Source organism: Pipra filicauda, unplaced genomic scaffold, assembly GCF_003945595.2.
Source record: "Pipra filicauda isolate LSUMZ 115617 unplaced genomic scaffold, ASM394559v2 scaffold801_size80690_pilon, whole genome shotgun sequence".
NCBI lineage: Eukaryota > Metazoa > Chordata > Aves > Passeriformes > Pipridae > Pipra > Pipra filicauda.
In genome coordinates this window covers 10,878-29,900 of record NW_024104978.1, presented here as the reverse complement: position 1 = coordinate 29,900, position 19,023 = coordinate 10,878, and positions in this window count along the sequence as shown.

The following is a 19,023-nucleotide window of genomic DNA, read 5'->3' as shown; positions in this document are numbered from 1 at the left end:
TGGCGAGCTCGGAGGTAATGTCTGGTTTGATCGCAGCAGGGATAACAGCAGGAGCGACTCCTGGCCCCACAGGGGCAATGGAAGCGAGACCCTCCCCGCCTGTTCCGGTGAGTGTGGGGAGAGCAGCCCGTTCCCTTGCAGCTGCACGTGGCTTTGCCGGAGCAGATGGGGTTGTCACGGTAACAGCAGAGGTGAGCACAGGCACAGCAGAGGAAGTGAGAGCTGAAGTTGTGAGTTCTACCAGTGACGTGACAAGAACTGTGAGGTCTAAAAAGTCAGCTTTTACTGGGGTTGCTTTCGGCGTGGTGACACCAGAAAAAGTTACTGTAGATGCGGCATCTGTTGTAGAGGGAAGGGAGACTTTAGAAATCGCGGCGAGAGATGCGCCAAGACCAGCCGGTGTAGTGACGGTGACAGGCATCGGGGTCGCTGGCTCTGACGGTGGCAGTGAAGGTGCCAGCCCCGGGGTGTTTGTGGAACCGAGCAACCCAGCACCGCAGACAAGCGCTGGAGCCGTTGATTGTCAGTGGCGATAGCGGTGTGAGAGCTGTAAAAACGGGGCTGTGTGCCTCGATTGCAGGGGGGACCCCAGAGTTGAGTGCTGCGAACACAGCAGACTGTGCCACTGCAGTAGCAAATGCAAAGGCAATAAACTGGTCTAAGATGTATGAAGTTAGACAGGATACGAATGAGTCACCCACAGATTTTTCTGAATAAGCTGAAAGATGTCATAAGAAAATACACTGATATTGATATAGAGTCAGACCTGGGGAAAAAACACCTAGTGTATTTGTTTGTAGGTGTCCTAGTTAGGACAACTGAGACCAGTTCATCAGGGTATGGGTGTAACCCAAAACTGTGTATTCTATAGCCTTCCATGCCATTTCCCAGAAACTGTTATCAATGAACCATTTACACCATCTGCCCATAGAGCCTGACTCCTCAGGCTATAAACTAGGTGTTAAGAGGCCTGTGAGATAGGAGGATGCTCCTGTCCTCACACCCTTTGTGGAACTCCCCGCCCTGAGGGAAGTGCTGAGCATTCCTGCCTGAACTGCAGGATATATAATCTTGGAGTCTTGGAACATTTTTAACCACTCTGTGGGATCCAGAGAAGGACTGCGGCTCATCGCTCTCAAACAGACTTGGATCACCCTATACTGGACTCCAATCACCACTTTGACCAGACTGCAACAGCTCTCCCCCCAGCATCTCACTGCAATCACCACTTTTGACTAGACTGCAACAGCTCTCCCACCAGCAGGTTCTTCCCCTCTCCCTTTACTTTGGACTCAAGCGGGGCCCAAGGAACACCACGTTGTTCATGCCCCAGGGTACTGGGTTATACATTTGGGTTTTGTGGGTTAAGACCAATTGTTTGTTTGTATGATTGTACTTACTGTATTATTTTAGTAAATTGTTATTCTGACTTATAATCTCTCCTTTGAGTTGAGTTCATTTCCCCTGCTGGTTAACTCTTAAACCAGCTGGAGTATGGTACAATGGAACTTCATGGCACGAGCGAATTGGAAGGTCCATTGTGCTTTTTAGCAAGTCAGCCTGATATCCCCTGTTATCAGAGCTGAGTTCTTCCTTGGTTCTGCTACATATTGCAAGATAGATACATCTACCCTTGAAACACAGTGGTAGAGGTCATCCATAGGGGTGAGAAAGATGATGATGGGAGGAAGATGATGTGGGGCAGAGGTCGTTGGCCCCTTGCCCCACAAGTAGGGCAGGCGCAGACTGTTGCCATGAGGTGATGATCAGGTGGGGTTTGGCTGCCACTCAGGCATCACCTTATACTGGGTACTGGCCCTACGTGGTGTAATGTGGAGCTGATAAAATGGGGTGTCAGAGCTGCTGGGGTGAGCGATCCTCATCCTGCCATGGAGACTGTGTTGCTCCGCGGGGACGCCCGCTAAGCACGGGCACCGACCAGCTGCTGCAGATCCTGACAGCCCTGGCCTGTCTGTGTGGGTAAGCACAGGTTATTGAGAGGAAGCAACTGAGAGAACAAACCTTTTAATATCCTTTTAGTGTTCCTTTAATTCCCCTTTTATGTTTATAGGATTTTTTTTTTTCCTTTAGTTTCCCTCTTTACTAACCAATATCGTGTTATCCATAATACTGTGTTAAGATCCTTTTTTGGTATCCATTTTCACTAGTTAATACTGTATTAAATGCTGTTAGTAGTATTTGTTTTAACACTGCCCCATAAGGTGGTTATTTTGTATCCTTTTTTAGTTTTAGTCCTTGATTCTCTTTGCTAAGTTTATTATTATTATTATTCTCACTGTAATAAAAGATATTTTGTGTGTTTGAATATTTCTGGCACTTGTCTTTATTCCGGACATGTATCCAAATTGTTATAATTCCCTCCCACAGGGGTTCTGCCATCCCTGCCTTGTCCTTCCCATGCCTGGCAATGGCTGCAGCAGGACTTACCCTCTCCCCTTCCCTGCTGAGCCTGAGCAGTCTGGAACTCTGCCAACCCTCCTTGCTGCCCTGTTTGCAGACTGGTTCCAGGTCTGCCTTTGCCAAGGCCCCAGGAAGCTCTGGGCTGGCTCTGGCCTTTCCAAGGGTTTGGGAGAGGTCTCCCAGTGACACTGCCCAGCCTTCTCAATATCCCTGACACCAAAACCTTTTCCATAGCCCACACTTCCAGAGGAGTGCCCAGGACACAACACAGGTTGTCCTGGTGGTTCTGGAGAATGAGAAGGGATTTCTTCCTCGAGGCCAACCCCTCCAATTGGATTTGAGTGCAGCTGAAAGGTTTCCTCAGCATTTTCCCCAGTGCCTCCCTGCCCTGAAGGTTTGTGGCCATCAGGCTGGAGCTGAGGGGGTTGGGCAGGTGCCTGAGGAGGGGGGAGAACAAGGGCTGTGTCCAACTGTGCCAGGAGGGCTGTGCTGGGCAAGGATGAGGAGGCTGCAGAAAACAGTGGCACTGGGGAGGGGAGAGGAGCAGCTGGAGAGACCTTGTGCCTGCCCACGCTGGGCAGGAGCTGCCCCAGGATGGCAGCTCTGAAGCACTCCCAGGATGTCCCTGGGAACAGGAGGGGAAGACTGGATCTGAAAATGGAACCTGGAAAGCAGAGAGCAGGAGTGTCATGGTGACACTGCAGGAGAGTTCCAGCCCTGGAGCAAGGTGACAGAAGCAGTGACCCAGTGCATGCAGTGGCCTCAGAAGATCCCACAGCATCCTGGAGATGCTGGAAGGGAGCCCAGTTCTGCTTCACAAGTTCCCAGGGCCTGTCCCTGTGCTCCAAGGGCTTCCACCCCCCAGGACTGTGCTCAGAGAGCACTCAGGCCTTACAGCAAGAAAGGGGCTCAGGAGGACAGTGTGGAAGTGGCAAGAGAGCAGCTCTGCAAAGACCAAGCCCTGCTGCTCCCTGGCAGTGCTGCTGGGCTGGGATTATTGTCCCCTTCCCGTTTGCAAATACCCCCTGTCCTGCAGTGTGCTGTCCTTTAGAACATCTGAGAAGAAGGGGCTTGGACAAAGAAGGCACTGCAGGGTCCTTTATATGGTTTAAATACTCAGAGCACAATTTATCATTTATACATCCCTGGGTCAAATTGAATGTGTAGACACTAAATTAGAAGGCAGAGGCATAATAATATTTCATTGCACAGAAAATTATGGCAAGGAGAACTCGATGACATCCACAAAAACCTGAGCAGGAAGGCTGGGCCATTAAGGAGTCCCATTCTGAATGCTACACACCAGAAAACAGGCACTTTATTGCTCCTGAGAAGCATCCAGTCATCATGTTCCTCAGAGCAGCCTTGAGCTCCTGGTTCCTGAGGCTGTAGATGAAGGGGTTCAGTGCTGGAGGAACCACTGAGTACAGAACTGACAGGGCCAGATCCAGGGATGGGGAGGAGATGGAGGAAGGCTTCAGGTAGGAAAATATGGCAGTGCTGAGGAACAGGGAGAGCACGGCCAGGTGAGGGAGGCACGTGGAAAAGGCTTTGTGCCGTCCCTGCTGAGAGGGGATCCTCAGCACAGCCCTGAAGATCTGCACATAGGAGAAAACAATGAAAATGAAACAACCAAGTGCTAAACAGCCACTAACCCCAATGAGGCCAATTTCCCTGAGGTAGCCTGAGTGTGAGCAGGAGAGCTTGAGGATGTGTGGGAGTTCACAGAAGAACTGGCCCAGGGCATTGCCCTGGCACAGGGGCAGGGAAAATGTATTGGCTGTGTGCAGCAGAGCATTGAGAAAGGCAGTGGCCCAGGCAGCTGCTGCCATGTGGGCACAAGCTCTGCTGCCCAGGAGGGTCCCGTAGTGCAGGGGTTTGCAGATGGCAACGTAGCGGTCGTAGCACATGATGGTGAGGAGGAAATACTCTGTTGCTAGGAAGAAGACAAAAAAAAAGAGTTGTGCAGCACATCCCATGTAGGAGATAGTTGTGGTGTAGCGGAGGGAGTTGTGCATGGCTTTGGGGACAGTGGTGCAGATGCAGCCCAGGTCTGTGAGGGAGAGGTTGAGCAGGAAGAAGCCCATGGGGGTGTGCAGGTGGTGGTCGCAGGCTACGGCGCTGAGGATGAGGCCGTTGGCCAGGAGGGCAGCCAGGGAGATGGCCAGGAAGAGCCAGAAGTGCAGGAGCTGCAGCTCCCGCCTGTCTGCCAATGCCAGGAGGAGGAACTGGGCCATGGAGCTGCTGTTGGACATTTGCTCCTTCCCCAGGGTATTTTGATCTGTTGAGGAGGAAAAGTCACTGCTGAGTTAGACCAGGCTTCTGCAGCCAAACATTACCCGTCTCAGCCACCCCACTCTCAGGCTCTCTCTCCTCTCTCAGACCTCCCTGCAGCTCCCTCCCCTGAGCTCTGCCTTTTGCTGCCTGAGGGGACCATTGGAAGCAGGAACTCTCTGATGGCCTCCCAAGGACTCCTTCTTGCTCTGCTGGGAGAGGGAACTTGGAATGCAGGCTGATCTCAAATTAAATGTAGTCGTGATACATCCAAGAGCTTCTCAGCTTTGCTGTTTGCAATTTGCCCAAATGAAGGACAGAGCTGAGGGAATTCTTTGGATTTGTTCACCCACTTGCACCTGCCACACTTAGGAGTGGTTGTGGAGGTTTGAAATCCCTGACATTTCTTTTGCACTGCAGGTCAAGTCTGGTGGGTTCTGAGGGGCACAGGGACGGTCCCTTAGTGCAGAGAGAAGAGCTGCTCTGCCCATCAGTCCTGGGCTCAGCTGCCCTGTGCTGGCAGCTTGGAGCTGGAGGAGCATCACACTCAACTGTTCCCCTACAGAGAAACTGCCCAGAGATCCAGGAATCCATGTCCAAAGAACAGACTGACACACTCCTCACCTTTTCATCTCTCCCCTCCCAGAGTGAGACACAAAATGCTCCTTGCAGCTGCCCAGAGCATTTGCATGGATTTAACACTGAGGAGTTTTCTCCATGGGGATCCTGTGCAGCACAGAGATCCTATGGCAGAGCTGTGCCCTTCTGGAGGGCACCTGCAGCCCTGCAGGACACCCAGGCAAACAGCTGAATACCCTGAAGGTGCCTGGAGGGCACTTGGGCACTTGGCTGCCACAGACACATCCCCACAGCAGCAACCAAAGGGTTTGTGTCTGCACAGGAATCTGCTACCCCTCTAAACCCCACACTGGCTCAGAAAACCCACTGGTGAGAACAGGGACAGCCCAGGCAGCAGGGGATGGCAGGGAAATGCCACAGTGCTGCTGCCAAGGGAGGAGGGACCCACAGAGACAGCTGGAAATCAGGGCCCTGTCCTTGCCTGGGCTCTGGCTGCTGCAGGGCAATGCACAGCCCAGCCCCCGTGGGCCTGAGGGCACAGGCTCTGCTTAGGCTGGGAAAGGAGCCCAGGCAGGAGCTGCTCAGGGAAGGGGTCTGTGCCACAGGGACAGAAGGGAGGGGCCCCCATCCCCCTGCCCAGCCCTTGTGGCAGCAGCTCCCTCTCCCTGCCTGCCTGTCTCTGGGTGAGGAGCTGTTCCTGCCAGCAGCCCCTGCCTGTGCCCAGCTCAGCTCCCTGCCAGTGCTGCCAGAGCCATCCCCAGCCCAGTGCCCAGGGGCAGCTCTGCCTGGGCAGGGGCTGCAGAGCAGATCCCAGAGCCCCTGCGGTGGCTGGGAAGGGGGAGGTGTTCTGGGGGGATGTGCTTCCTGAGAAGGGCCCCTGGAAATGGAGGAGGTGGAGCTGAAGCTGTGAGGAGCCCTGAGCCTGCAGCTGAAGGGCCCTGCCCAGCCCTGCCCTGCCCTGAGGGGTCACTCCTTCCACCCACCCCTTCTCCCTGCAGGGCCGTGGCAGCTCCTTGGCCGGGCTGAGAGCTGCCCCTGGCAGGCAGCAGAGTCCCTGCCCCAGCACACAGAGCCCTGGGGGCAGGACCCTGCTCTGCCCCACAGCCCTGGGCACCCCTGGCTGCACCCCCACCTTCCCACCCCACAGCCAGCCCTGGCACAGGGAACCTTCTGGCCCTGGGCCTCTGAGGGGGCAGCAGCAAGTCCTGCTCTGCAGCAGCTTCTCCTGCTGCACCCCAGCAAATCCAGCAGAGCCATCCTGACAGCTCCTGCCACTGCTGCCATTTGGCAGCTGGCAGAGGCACTTGCAGGAACTCCCCTGCACTGCTCTGCAGCCACAGCCTGACCGTGGCAAAGGGCTGGCAAGGTTCCTGCCCTGAGCAGCTCTGCCCTGTCCTCCCAGCCCAGGATCCCTTGAACCTCCTGCTCCCTTCTCCTCTCTGCCCTTGCTGCCTGCAGCTCCTGCCCTGCTCTGCCATATGGCCACTTCCCCTGCACTGCAGCAACTGGGAGAGTCCTGCTGAAAGATCCTGGAAGCTGTGGGATGTGCCAGCTTGAGGAGATCCCTCCAGGAAGGGAAGCTGAACTTTCCTACAGCCAGAGAATTCTTCCTTCAAATCCTGGGAAGGTTTCTCCTGTGGTGAGAGCTCAGTCACCTCCCAGCCCAGGCTGCCTCTCATCTCTCTGCCTTCTCTCCTGTGCCCTGGGTGCTGCAGGCAGTGCCCTCAGCCCTGCTGGGCTGTGCAGAAAAGCTGCTCACCAGCAGAGCTGTCTCTTTGAAGCTCTTCTTTGTTGCCAGGAGCTCCCTGTGTGCCAGGAGCCCGGCCCAGCTCAGCAGCACAGCAACAGCCCCAGGCAGCCCTTTCTCTGCCCCTCTGGGCTCCTCCAGCTGTCCCTGGGGCTCCAGGGGAACCTGCTGGCACACAGCTGAAGGAAATAATGATGTGCCTTCTCTCAGCTGGGCACAGACACTTCTTTCAGCACTGTCATTTCTCCAAACAGACACAGAGTTAAGTTCAAGAGGCCCCTTTTCATGTCCCATCCTTGGACAGGAAACCCAGACAGTGCCCAGGAGGGATCTCCTTCACCTGCACTGAGGGAAGGGACTCAGCTGAGTCAACAGAGGTGTCTCCTTGTGGCTCTGCAGACCTGGAGCCAGAAGGACAATCAGCTCCCTGCACAACCCCCATGGGCTGGGATTCCTCCTGCCCCAGCTCAGTGGGCCCAAAACAGGCCCCTGCAGGTGATTCCTTGTCCCAGCTCCCATGGGAATGAAGGAAGACCAAAGCCAGGAGTGACCTGCTGGGACACAAAGCCCTGGTTCCTTCTGAGGGGCCAGAGGTGACCGAGATTCCTGCTGGGAACTGCAGGCTCCAATGGAGCAGTTCCTAGGGACAGGGCAGCAGCTGTGGGATCTCCTTGGAGGCTGCTGGGACATTGCTTTGGCCAACTGTGGTGGTAGAAGGTGCCCACATGTAGGACAGGGGAACCTGTCACTGTTCCTTCTGTCCAGAGCAGCCCCTAGAGGTGCTCAGGTGACCAAATGGAGTCAGGTGGCACAGGGAGAGAGGTCTCTCCCCTGTTCTTTATCAGGGTATTTTCTACATGTGCTCAGAGTACAATGGCAGTTGTCTCCTGGACATCCCTTCAATGCTGAACCTAATTGAGGGCAGCTGAGCCTGGATTGAACAGCCAAAGAGGGGCCTGTAGTGCCAGGGGAGGTGCCAGGGCTCTGCAGCACAAGTGCAGCAGCTGCCCTGGACAGCACAGGGCCTGTGCAGGAAGCCCGTCCCCATTCCCAGCAGTTGTGGGACAGGCACCACCCAGGGCTTCTCAGACACATTGGGGGCCTTTGGGGCAGGGAGTGAATCCCAGCCCTGCAGGGACACAAAGGCTGTCCCTTCTCTGCCCAGCCAAGGCCGGGCCAGGCACGAGTCCAAATCCCATCAGCCCAGGCTGTCCACACTTGTTTCCTCCCTCTGCTGGCTCTGCTCTCCCCCAGCATTTCAGCAGCATGTGCTGATCTCCTCAGGGATCAGGCCTGGGATTTTCCCCCTGGGCCTGAGTCCCAGCACGTCCACCCCCAAGGCCATTGTCAGCAAAGCCTCTGCCCAGCCCAGCTCTCGGGGCTTTCAGAGCAGCTTTCCCCACTGCAAGTCTGTTCTGACCCCGGTGCCCCCACTGAGGGGCTGCAGCCAGACAGGCCCCAATGCCCTGCGTGTGGGGCACAGGAGGAGGAGCTGCAGCCCCAAGTCTCTCTTCCTTCCACTTGCAGGCAATAACAGCCCAGGCCTGCTGAGACAGTTCCCAGGTTTTGGTGCTGTGATGGGCTGGGAGAGAAGGCCAAGGAGACACAGGAGAGAAAGAGCAGGAGAGAGGTGTCCTCAGCGGGAAGGAGCTTCTGGGACCTGTGGAGCTGCTCTGGGGGATGAAGGAATTGGGTGAACTTTTGTGGGTGAGGGTGAGAGGAGAGACTGGTTTGGGTGACCTTGTGGAGTGAGACAAAGAGCCCATTCCAGTTGGCTTTGATAACCCTGGAATTCACTGGAAAGGCACCAGGACAGGATGCAAAGAGTCCCAGAGGTTTGTGCAGGGTCTTGGTGAAGACCCCCCTTGGCACACAGGCCTTTAGAGCACAGCTGGCAGGTTGGTGGGCAACAGGGAGGCTCATCTGCATCTGCTTCTGTCCAAGAGGAACCAAGAGGTTACCATAGAAACTGACCGTAGTGATGGGAATGTAGAATGTATGGTGGTTGCCATGGTAACAAGCATAGCAATGGGACTGTATGCTGGTTGCCATGGTAACTGACCATAGCAACAGGAATGTATGGTGGTTACCATGGTAACCAACTGTAACAGTGAGAAGTATGATGGATGCCGTGGTAACTGACCATAGCAAGGGGGTTGTATGATGGTTGCCATGGTAACTGACTGTAGTATTGGGAAAGTATGATGATTGCCATGGTAACCAACTGTAGCAGTGGGAAGTATGATGGTTGCAATGGAAGCCGACCATAGAAATGGAAATTGGAGTGTATGATGGTTGCCATGGTAACTGACCGTATAAACGGAATTGTATGCTGTTTGTCATGGTAACTGACCATAGGAACATGACTGTATGATGGTTGCCATGGTAACTGATTATAGCAATGGAAATTCATTATGGTTGCCATGGTAACGACTGTACCATCGGGAATGTCTGTTGTTTGCCATGGTAACTGACCGTAGCAACGGGAATGTATGCTGGTTGCCATGGTAACCAACCATAGCAACGGGAATGTGTAATGGTTTCCATGGTAACTGACCATAGCAATAACAACGTATGATAGTTGCCATGGTAAATGACCGTAGCAGTGGGAAGTATGGTAGTTTCCATGGTAACCGACTGTTGCAACGTGACTGTCTGATGGTTGCCATGGTAACCGACCATAGCAATAAGAATGTATGATGGTTGCCATGGTAACCGACCATAGCCACGGGAACGTATGATGGTTGCCATGGTAACTGACTGTAGTAGTGGGAAGTATTGTGGTTGCCATGGTAACTGACCATAGCAATTGGAATGTATAATGGTTTCCAGGGGACCTGACCGTAGGAACGGGGTTGTATGATGGTTACCATGGTAACTGGCTGTAGTATTGGGAATGTATGATGGTTGCCATGGTAACTGACTGTAGCAGTGGGAAGTATCATGGTTGCAATGGATACCGACCATAGCAATGGAAATGTGCGATGGTTGCCATGGTAACTGACTGTAGCAATGGGAATCCATGATGGTTGCCATGGTAACTGACCGTATAAACGGAAATGTATGCTGTTTGACATGGTAACTGACCGTAGGAACACGACTGTATGATGGCTGCCATGGTAACTGATTATAGCAATGGGAATTCATGATGGTTGCCATGGTAACTGACTGTATCATCGGGAATGTATGATGGTTTCCATGGTAAGTGACCGTAGCAGTGGGAAGTATGGTAGTTTCCAGGGTAACCGACTGTTGCAACGTAAATGTCTGATGGTTGCCATGGTAACCGACCATAGCAACAGGAATGTGTGATGGCTGCCATGGTAACCGACCATAGCAAGAACAATGTATGATGGTTGCCTTGGTAACTAAGCATAGCAATGGGACTGTATGATGGTTGCCATGGTAACTGACTGTAGTAGTGGGAAGTATTATGGTTGACATGGTAACTGACCGTAGCAATGGGAATGTATGAGGGTTGCCATGGTAACTGACTGTAACAACAATGACTGTATGATGGTTGCCATGGTAACCAACCATGGCAATGGGAGTGTGTGATGGTCACCATCGTAACCGACTGTAGCAACACGAATGTATGAGGGTTGCCATGGTAACTGACCGTGGCAAGGGGGCTCAGTGGCATTGCCCACGGCTCCCACTTCTGCAAATTGGCTTCTCCTTCAGCAGCCTCAGCCACTCGTCGTGGGGGCCCCCACACAGCAGCTTCCCACCTCTGTGAGGTTCTGCAGCAGCCCAGGGTTCCTTCGACCCCACAAGGTCTTGCAGTGTCCCCATGGCCCCTTGATTCCGTGAGGCTCCACAGTGTCCCAGGCTCTCCCTGCTTCCATGAGTTTCCCCAGTGCCCCAGGTTTCCTTTGGTTCCATGAGACCCAGATGTGAAACCGTGGCCCCTTGATCCCAGGAGGTTTTGCAGTGTCACGAGGGCTCCTTTCTGCCCTCAGGTTCTGCACAGTCTCAGCAGTGTAATAGTGGTTCCTTCATTCCATGAGTTTCCAAAGTTTCACATGGGCCCCTTGACTCCATATGACCCTGCAGTGTCCCAATAGACCCTTGATTCAAAGAGATTTCTCAGGGAGACACTGGCAGGTCACCATGGAGCCCTGGGACATCCCGTGACCTCCCGGCTCTTTAGGAGCCCTGAGAACTTCAACAGGGGGAAGTGCCGGATTCTGCCCTGGGATGGGGCAACCCCGCATGGACGGACAGACTGGGAAGGAGAGGCTGGAAAGCAGGGCCGGGAAAGGGCCCTGGGGGTGCTGGTGGGTGGCCAGTTGGCCCTGAGTCAGCAGTGCCCTGGCAGCCAGGAGGGCCAAGCCTGTCCTGGGGGCATCAGGCCCAGCATGGCCGGCCGGGCCAGGGAGGGGATTGTCCCGCTCTGCTCTGCCCTGGGGCGGCCTCACCTGCACCATTGGGGCAGTTTGGGGGGACACAATGGAAGGGAGAGATTGAGCCATTGGAGAGTGTCCAAAGGAGGGCAAGGAAGATGGGGAAGGGCCTTGGGGGGAAGGCGTGTGAGGACACTGAGGGCACTTGGTGTGTTCAGCTGGAGAAGAGGAGACTGAGGGGAGACCTCACTGCAGGTCCAACTTCCTGGGGAGGGGCAGAGGAGGGGCAGGCCCTGAGCTCTGCTCTGGGGGGACCAGGGACAGGACTGAGGGAATGGCCTGAAGGTGTGTCAGGCAGGTTTAGGTTGGATCTCAGAAAAATATTCTTCCCCCCAACGGTGGTTGGACACTACACAGGCTCCCCAGGGCAGTGGGCACAGCACCAAGGCTGACAGAGCTCAAGAAGTGTTTGGATGATCCTCTCAGGCTCATGGTGTGACCCTTGGGGATAGTCCTGTGCAGGACTAAGGGTTGGACTGGATGATCCTTGTGGGTCCCTTCCAACTCATCCTATTCTGTCATTCTGTGATTATCAACCCTGTGTTCAGCACAAACCAAAACACAGCCCTGCACCAGCCACGGGGAAGAAATTTAACTGTACTCCCCCTGAAACCAGCACAGCCTTTAGGGGCTCTCCCAGAAACATCCCACAGTCCATTTGCCACCTGGAACCAGTGACTCTGAGTTCCTGCTTCCCCAGCCCCAGGGATGGTCTCCTTGTCTGCTCATTCCCTCCACAGTATCTTTTCAGTGATGGCCTCAGTGGGGCTTGCTGACATCCTCAGCAACTTGGAGGTTTCCTGATGAATTTCACTTTTCTAGGGTCTTGTTCAGTCTTCAGATCCTCAGTTCACCAATTCAGTGCCAGAGGGCTCATTAGAACTCAAAACATCTTAAGGAGACAAAACTCTGGGAATAATTTCCTTTTAAGTCTCCTATTCTTCTGAGGTTTATTAGACAGATTTCACAGCCACATTCCACAGTCCATTTTCCATCTGTAACCAGTGACTCTGAGTTCCTGCTTCCCCAGCCCCAGGGATGGTCTCCTTGTCTGCTCATCCCTCCACACTCTCTTCTCAGAGATGGCATCTTAACCAGACAAGCCCCTGGGAATAATTTACTTGCAAGCCTTCAATTCTTTTGTGGTTAATTAGACAGATCTCAGAAGCGCATTCCAAGTGGATATATTGTATTAAAGAAACAATGAGAAAACATTTCCTTTTTTATGTCCCGTTTATTTTTTTCCCGTTTTAACATTAATATCAGCAATCCCCAGTCAATATTGATCCTGGGCAATTCTTAATTCAGTCTGAATAGATAAGAAAATCAACACCCTCTATGTCTGACAATCCATCAGACTTTATCCCTATCCCCACCCCACCATTCCCTCATCAAAGCCCTGGCACTCAAAGCAGCCTTGGGCAAATCTGAGCTCCCTCCACTCAAGGCTGGACCTGCAGGTTTCAGCTCCTTGGCACCAACTCCCACCTGCTTGGCTTGGAGAAAGAGCTGCCCGAGACACAGAGGGATGTTCATTTATTTCCAGCAAACAAAACCAGAGGAAGGCACAGCTCAATAAAACCCAGAAGTCCTTCCCCTGCTGTATATTAAGTCCACATTGCCCCCACTGAAGTCCACTTTGCACACTAGATAGTCTTAGACCAATGGCAAACACCTTCTGTGTCAAGCACAGATCCCAAGATCCCCCAAACACTCCCTGCCCCAGATTCTGTCCATATTTGCCCTTTGCACACAGTGAGTCACACAATGAAGCCACAAGTTCCCTCAACTGACAGAGGGAGGAAAAGTGAAAGTGAATGAATTTCTGTGTTGTGCAGAGTTAAATCTCCATTTATTCCAATATTCTGGGGCTACAGAAACATTATCAAACATCCTCTGTAGTATCTGTTCACTGGGGAAACATCTGTGCGGATGGCCAGGCCCAAGGAGAGATCAGATCTACCTGAGACACTTTCATCTGGTCAGTCCCATCCCCCTGTCCATTGTTGGATGTCACTCAGGAGCCCAACTCTTGGCTCCCTGTGCATCTCCAGGATGGACTTTCACAGCCAACCTCTCGACCCGGGGGGCAGGAGGGCCTGCCTTGATAAGGCCCAAAATGCCATCAGACAATGCCAACAGTGCCAGCTCTCATGCAAGCTGTCTGTGAGATCTGCCAGTTACCGGTGGCACCCTGGGAATGGTTTTGGTGTTGAATGATGCTCAAACCAGCCTGGTTCACCCAACTCCAAACACACATCCTGCTTTTGGAAGTTGGATGGGACAGAGAAGCTGCTCACTGGCCTGTCCATTTGTGAGGAGCAGTCAATCCCTTCCTACTAGAGAAGTCCAGTCCCCTTTCATCCAGGCAGGTTCTTCTAACACAACCCTTCTTGGGGTAGATGTGTGGAGATTCCTGCCTTGGGTGGGGACGCCCTCCAAGGACACTCCTCAAGGCTGAGCAAAAGAAATCTCCCCACGACCGTTGGTCTGGGTGAGTTCCATCAGATCTCTATGTAATAATTATTTCTTTTGGCTAGTTTGAATATAATTGTTTCAATAATTGCTTCAATACAGTGCACTATCCTATCTTATACAGTACTACTTGTAGTTTTAGCCTTTGTATTGTGTAGTAAATAATTCTGCTTTAGATCTTTTGTCTGATCATTTGTATGAATAAAGGATTAATTGTCTGTAAATATTCTCATTTGGCCAATCATTAAAACGTGTGGGAAAAAAGTGGTTCAATCACACTTCTGTAATTCCTTAAATTTAATTTGTTGGAAAAATCTGAGGCAAAGATTGGATCCCTTATTCCTTGAGGCTCCACAGTGGGACAATGGCTCCTTGATTCCATGAGGTTCCACAATGTCCCGTTGGTTCCCTTTGGTTCCAAAAGGTTCTGGGATGTCACACTGGCCCCTTGATTCCCTGACCTTCCACAAAGTCCCGGGGTCCTTTGGATTCCATGAGGTTCCGCAGTGTCCCATGTTCCCTTTGGTTCCAGGAGGCCCCAGTGGATTCCAATGGCCCCTGGATTCCAGGAGATTCCACAGTGTCCTGGGGTTCCCTTGTCTCCCTGACTTTTGGCAGTGCCCAGGGTCCCTTTGTTCCCAGGAGGTTCCTTTGTTTCCATCAGGCCCTGCCACGTCCCAGACTCCCTTTGGTTCCATGAGGTGCTGCAGGGTCACAATGTCCCCTTGATTCCATGAGGTTCCACCATGTCCCAGGGTTCCTTTGGTTCCAGGGGGTTCCACAGTGCCAAAACTCCCTGGTTCTTATCCTTCCAACATTTGTGGGCCCATTCTCTCCCTGCCTGGGATGGAGCCCCATTGTGTTTGTGCAGGAATGGATCCATGGCCATCCTGCCACTGCCCCAATTGAATGCTGCACAAACGTCACTGCAGGCCCGACCCTGGATGCAGGAACAGTCTGGGAACTCCAGGCCTGCTGACATTCAGCAGAGCCAGGCAGGGTCCCAAAGAGCACAAGTGAGTGACTGCAGCCCCTGCAGGTCTCTGGCATTGCTGGGGACAAAGGCAGGAACTGCCAGGAGCTCTGCAGAGCCCTGACAGTGCCACTGCAATCCCAAGCTGCATTGCCCGGGGCAACCCTCAGCACAGCCAAGGCCACAACCCTTCCTGAAAGGTGTCCCTTCTGGGCAGGGCCAGGGGGACAAACCCCTCCATCTGTCCCTGCACATGTTGGGTCCAATTCTCAGCCCCCACTTAGGGACAAAGTCAGCCTACATTGGGTGTTTAGCTTTGCATTTGCTTCACTCTTTTGTGCTTCCAACACACACACCCCAGTGTGGGCAGAGTCTGGACCCCCAAAGAACACAAGACCTGACTAGTTGTGGCTTCCACTGCAGTGGCTGAAACTTGGGCCACAATCTGTGCCAGGAGCAGAGAGGTCCCTCCCCACAGAAACTTCTTGGCAATGGAGTTATTAGGAAAACAGGACAGGCTGTGGGGATCACTTGAAGGGCACAGTCAAGGACGTGTCTTGACCAGCCTCCTGTTTAACATGACCAGCTTTTTCAGCCTCTTTTCCCTCTGTTTTCTCATGCTTATTCCTCCACAAACCGCTGTGATCCCACCCTTCCCATTCCTTTCATTCTTTCCTAGACATTCCATGACAAGTCTTCCTCAGTCCCCAAATGTACTTTCTTGTTGCCCGTCATGAGTCTCAGAGCCCAAGCATGAAAACCCCACCCACATTTGTGAGATCATCCTGGGAGGTTCTGCCATTGACCCATTGGTGAAGCCTTCACAGAGATATTTTGGAAGTGTCTTTAAAATAATTTGTTACCTTTTGGGCTTAGAAGGGTTTCTCCAAAAACATGGCAATTCAGGTCCTCAACTTGGAAATTCTTTGGAGAAGGAGTTTGGGACTCAAAGAATCCCAGAATGGTTTGGCTTGCAAGGGAACTAAAAGGTCATCTGGTCCAAGTCCCTGGACGTGGCAGTAATATGTTTTACTAATTCAGTTTACTCACTGTCCCTGACCTTGGACAAATCCAGGGATGGGACATCCACTTCTCTGGAAACCTCTTCCAGTTCTTACCACCCTCATTGTTAAATATTTCTTCCTATTATAAATATAATACTCCAGTCTTTCAGTTCAAAGCCATTGCCCTGTGTTCTACCACTACAGGCCTTGGTAAAACGTATCCCTGGGATTTCCTTAGACTATGAGCACCATGTGTTCATCTATCAAACACCTTGGAGAGCACCCAGGGATCTCCCAAGAAAAGATTTGGAGGCCTCAAGCCCATGACCACTCTGCAGGGACAAAGGAGCTCTGGGTTCTATGGTGTGGAGACTGAGGACAGTACAGGAGTAGCCAGAGAGGGCTTGAAGGGTGGTTTCAGAGATGGTGGATCCTTTTGTCATAGCAGGAAACAGCATGAGAAACAAAGAAATAATGGCAAGTGCAGCTGGGGATGTCCAGGCTGGAAACAAAGAGAAAGAAGTTTCACTCTGAGGGCAATGGTGTGATGCAACACATCAGCCAGGAGGAGTCTGGATGAGGCCAAGGCTTTGTGTGTGCAGGAAGAGCCAGGGAGGACGCAGAGATGTCAGTGCAGGAAGGTGCCAGCCAGGTGGGGCAGCCGGGGGGATGACGACAGCCTGCAGGGAAAGGGGCAGGGCATGGACACCGTAGGACAGCCTGGGCTGGAGAGGAGACAGGGAGGGGGAGAAGCTGAAAGGCCCTGCCAGAGCCACCTTCTGCAGGCCTTTGGCCATGGCTGCTGTCTGTGCCCCTGAGGCCAGGAGGAGGGGAGTGCCCCTTGCAGCCCTGGGGCCTCATGGCCTCCTTGTCCCTGCTCAGCAGCCTGGCAGGTGCCACCCCATGGGCCTGCCCTTGGCATTGCACATCCCACATCCCAGTGCCCCAGAAAGAGCCCTGAGGAATGAGGCAGGGACAGGATCTGCCTTCCCAGGGGCTGGGGGTCAGGGCTTGGTCCTTTGGATTAAGGAAACAAGTCAAGGTTTCTTCAGCATCAGAGCCACCTTTCCCTTGCTTGTCCATCCTTGGCATCACTGTCTGCAGATTTCTGCTCTAACTGGAACCTGGGGACACGTTCTCAGTTGTGTCCCTCAGTGAGACTCATTAGCACTACAAGAAACTTTAGTGTTTTAACCTCATTTTGACTTCTTGAAAAGTTGTTTGAACTTCCTCTCAGGGACTGAGTCTCATGTAAACAACATCAAACCCCCTGAGGGTCATGAAATGCCTGGGGCTGTTGCTGTGCTGCTGAGCTGGGCCGGGCTCCTGGCACACAGGGAGCTCCTGGCAAGCAAGAAGAGCTTCAAAGAGACAGCTCTGCCCAGGAGCAGCTCCTCTGCACAGCCCAGCAGGGCTGAGGGCACTGCCAGGCCAGCTCAGGGACACCAGCAGGGCACAGACAGAGCTTCAAGGGGCTCAGCACTGGCAGGATGGCTGAGAGCTCCCTGCAGGAGGAACCTTGGCAGGGCTGCACATGGTGAGTCTGTGGTTGCAGGGCAATGCAGGGGCAGCTCCTGGAGGCATCTCCTAAAGCTGGCCCAGCCCCAGCTGATGGGATGGGGGAGCAGGGGCTGTTTTGGGGCACTTTGGAAGAGCTGTGAAGCCGGGGGTGCAGCCAGGGGTGCCCAGGGCTGTGGGGCAGAGCAGGGTCCTGCAGCCCAGGGCGCTGTGCTGGGCAGGGACTCTGCTGCCTGCCAGGGGCAGCTCTCAGCCGGCCCGGGGAGCTGCTCCAGGGCTGGGGCACAAGGGCTGTGGGCAAGGAGCAAACCTGGCAGCTGAGGGAGGATCTTTTCCATGTCTCGCTGTTGCAGGGTCAGACCTGCTCACAACCCCACACCACTACACCATATTGAATGGAGAATGTTTTGCAAAGCTCACAAAAGACAGGGGCTACAAGAAAGGAATTAGTGCTGAGGTGTGTTTCCTGCTTAGGTATTGTAGCAGAGACATTGTTCTCTCAGGTCAGGAGGCTGCACTGAAATTCCAACTCTTTTACTCTCAGAGATGAATATTTCAGGCAGTCTCAGAAATGAGCACAGGATCCTGGGCAGTGCTGAGCCTTCCCTTGGGGGTGGGCACTCTCCTGTGCCAGCCCTTGGCTTCCCTGCAGGAGGGCTCCTGTCCTGCTCTGTCCAGCACAGCTGCACCTCTGGACTGGCACAGGGGACACTTCCCAGAGCTGCCCTTTCAAGCAGCACTGCCCTGCTCTCAGCACAGATCTTGGTGGGGTTTTTAAAGAGGAATCTGTGTGTGAAGTCATCTTCAAGGCAGCAAGAGGGAAAGTGCAGAGCAGATGGGGAACTGTCTGAGAGGCACTGCAGCTCTCCTGGCTCTGCAATAAGCAAGGGAGAGCTCAGCCCTTCTGCCTGTCCTGGCTCAACACTCTTCAGATTTGTCATCAGAAAAATTTGTCCCTAAAAAAGCACTCCCAGGTCTTATGACTGTAACCAAAAAACCCAGTCAAAATTATTTTAAGGATACACTGTGCCTCTCTCCTGCAGCACAAATTGCTCCAAGACAACAGAACAGGAATTGAACTTTTCCATCAAAGCTGGGTTCCATGTGACATCCCCTGTGATCATGAGAGCTGTCCAAACCAGCTCCATGTCTGCACTGCAGCAGAGCAAAGCTGAGTCCTTGGCAGCACATGGGCAGAGCTCCTGCTCCTCACAGCACCCTCAGAGAGCACAAACCAGGGAAAAGAAATGCCCTGACTTGGAGGGGATTTCCCTGAATACTGCACTGGCATTGCTGAGAGGGGGCTGCTTTAATTGTTCCCTGTGCTTTCCTTTTCTGAACAGACCTGTGCTAAGGAACAGCAAATGTCCAACAGCAGCTCCCTCACCCAGTTCCTCCTCCTGGCATTCTCAGGCAGGCGGGAGCTGCAGCTCCTGCACTTCTGGCTCTTCCTGGCCATCTCCCTGGCTGCCCTCCTGGCCAACGGCCTCATCCTCAGCGCCGTAGCCTGCGACCACCACCTGCACACCCCCATGGGCTTCTTCCTGCTCAACCTCTCCCTCACAGACCTGGGCTGCATCTGCACCACTGTCCCCAAAGCCATGCACAATTCCCTCCAGAACACCA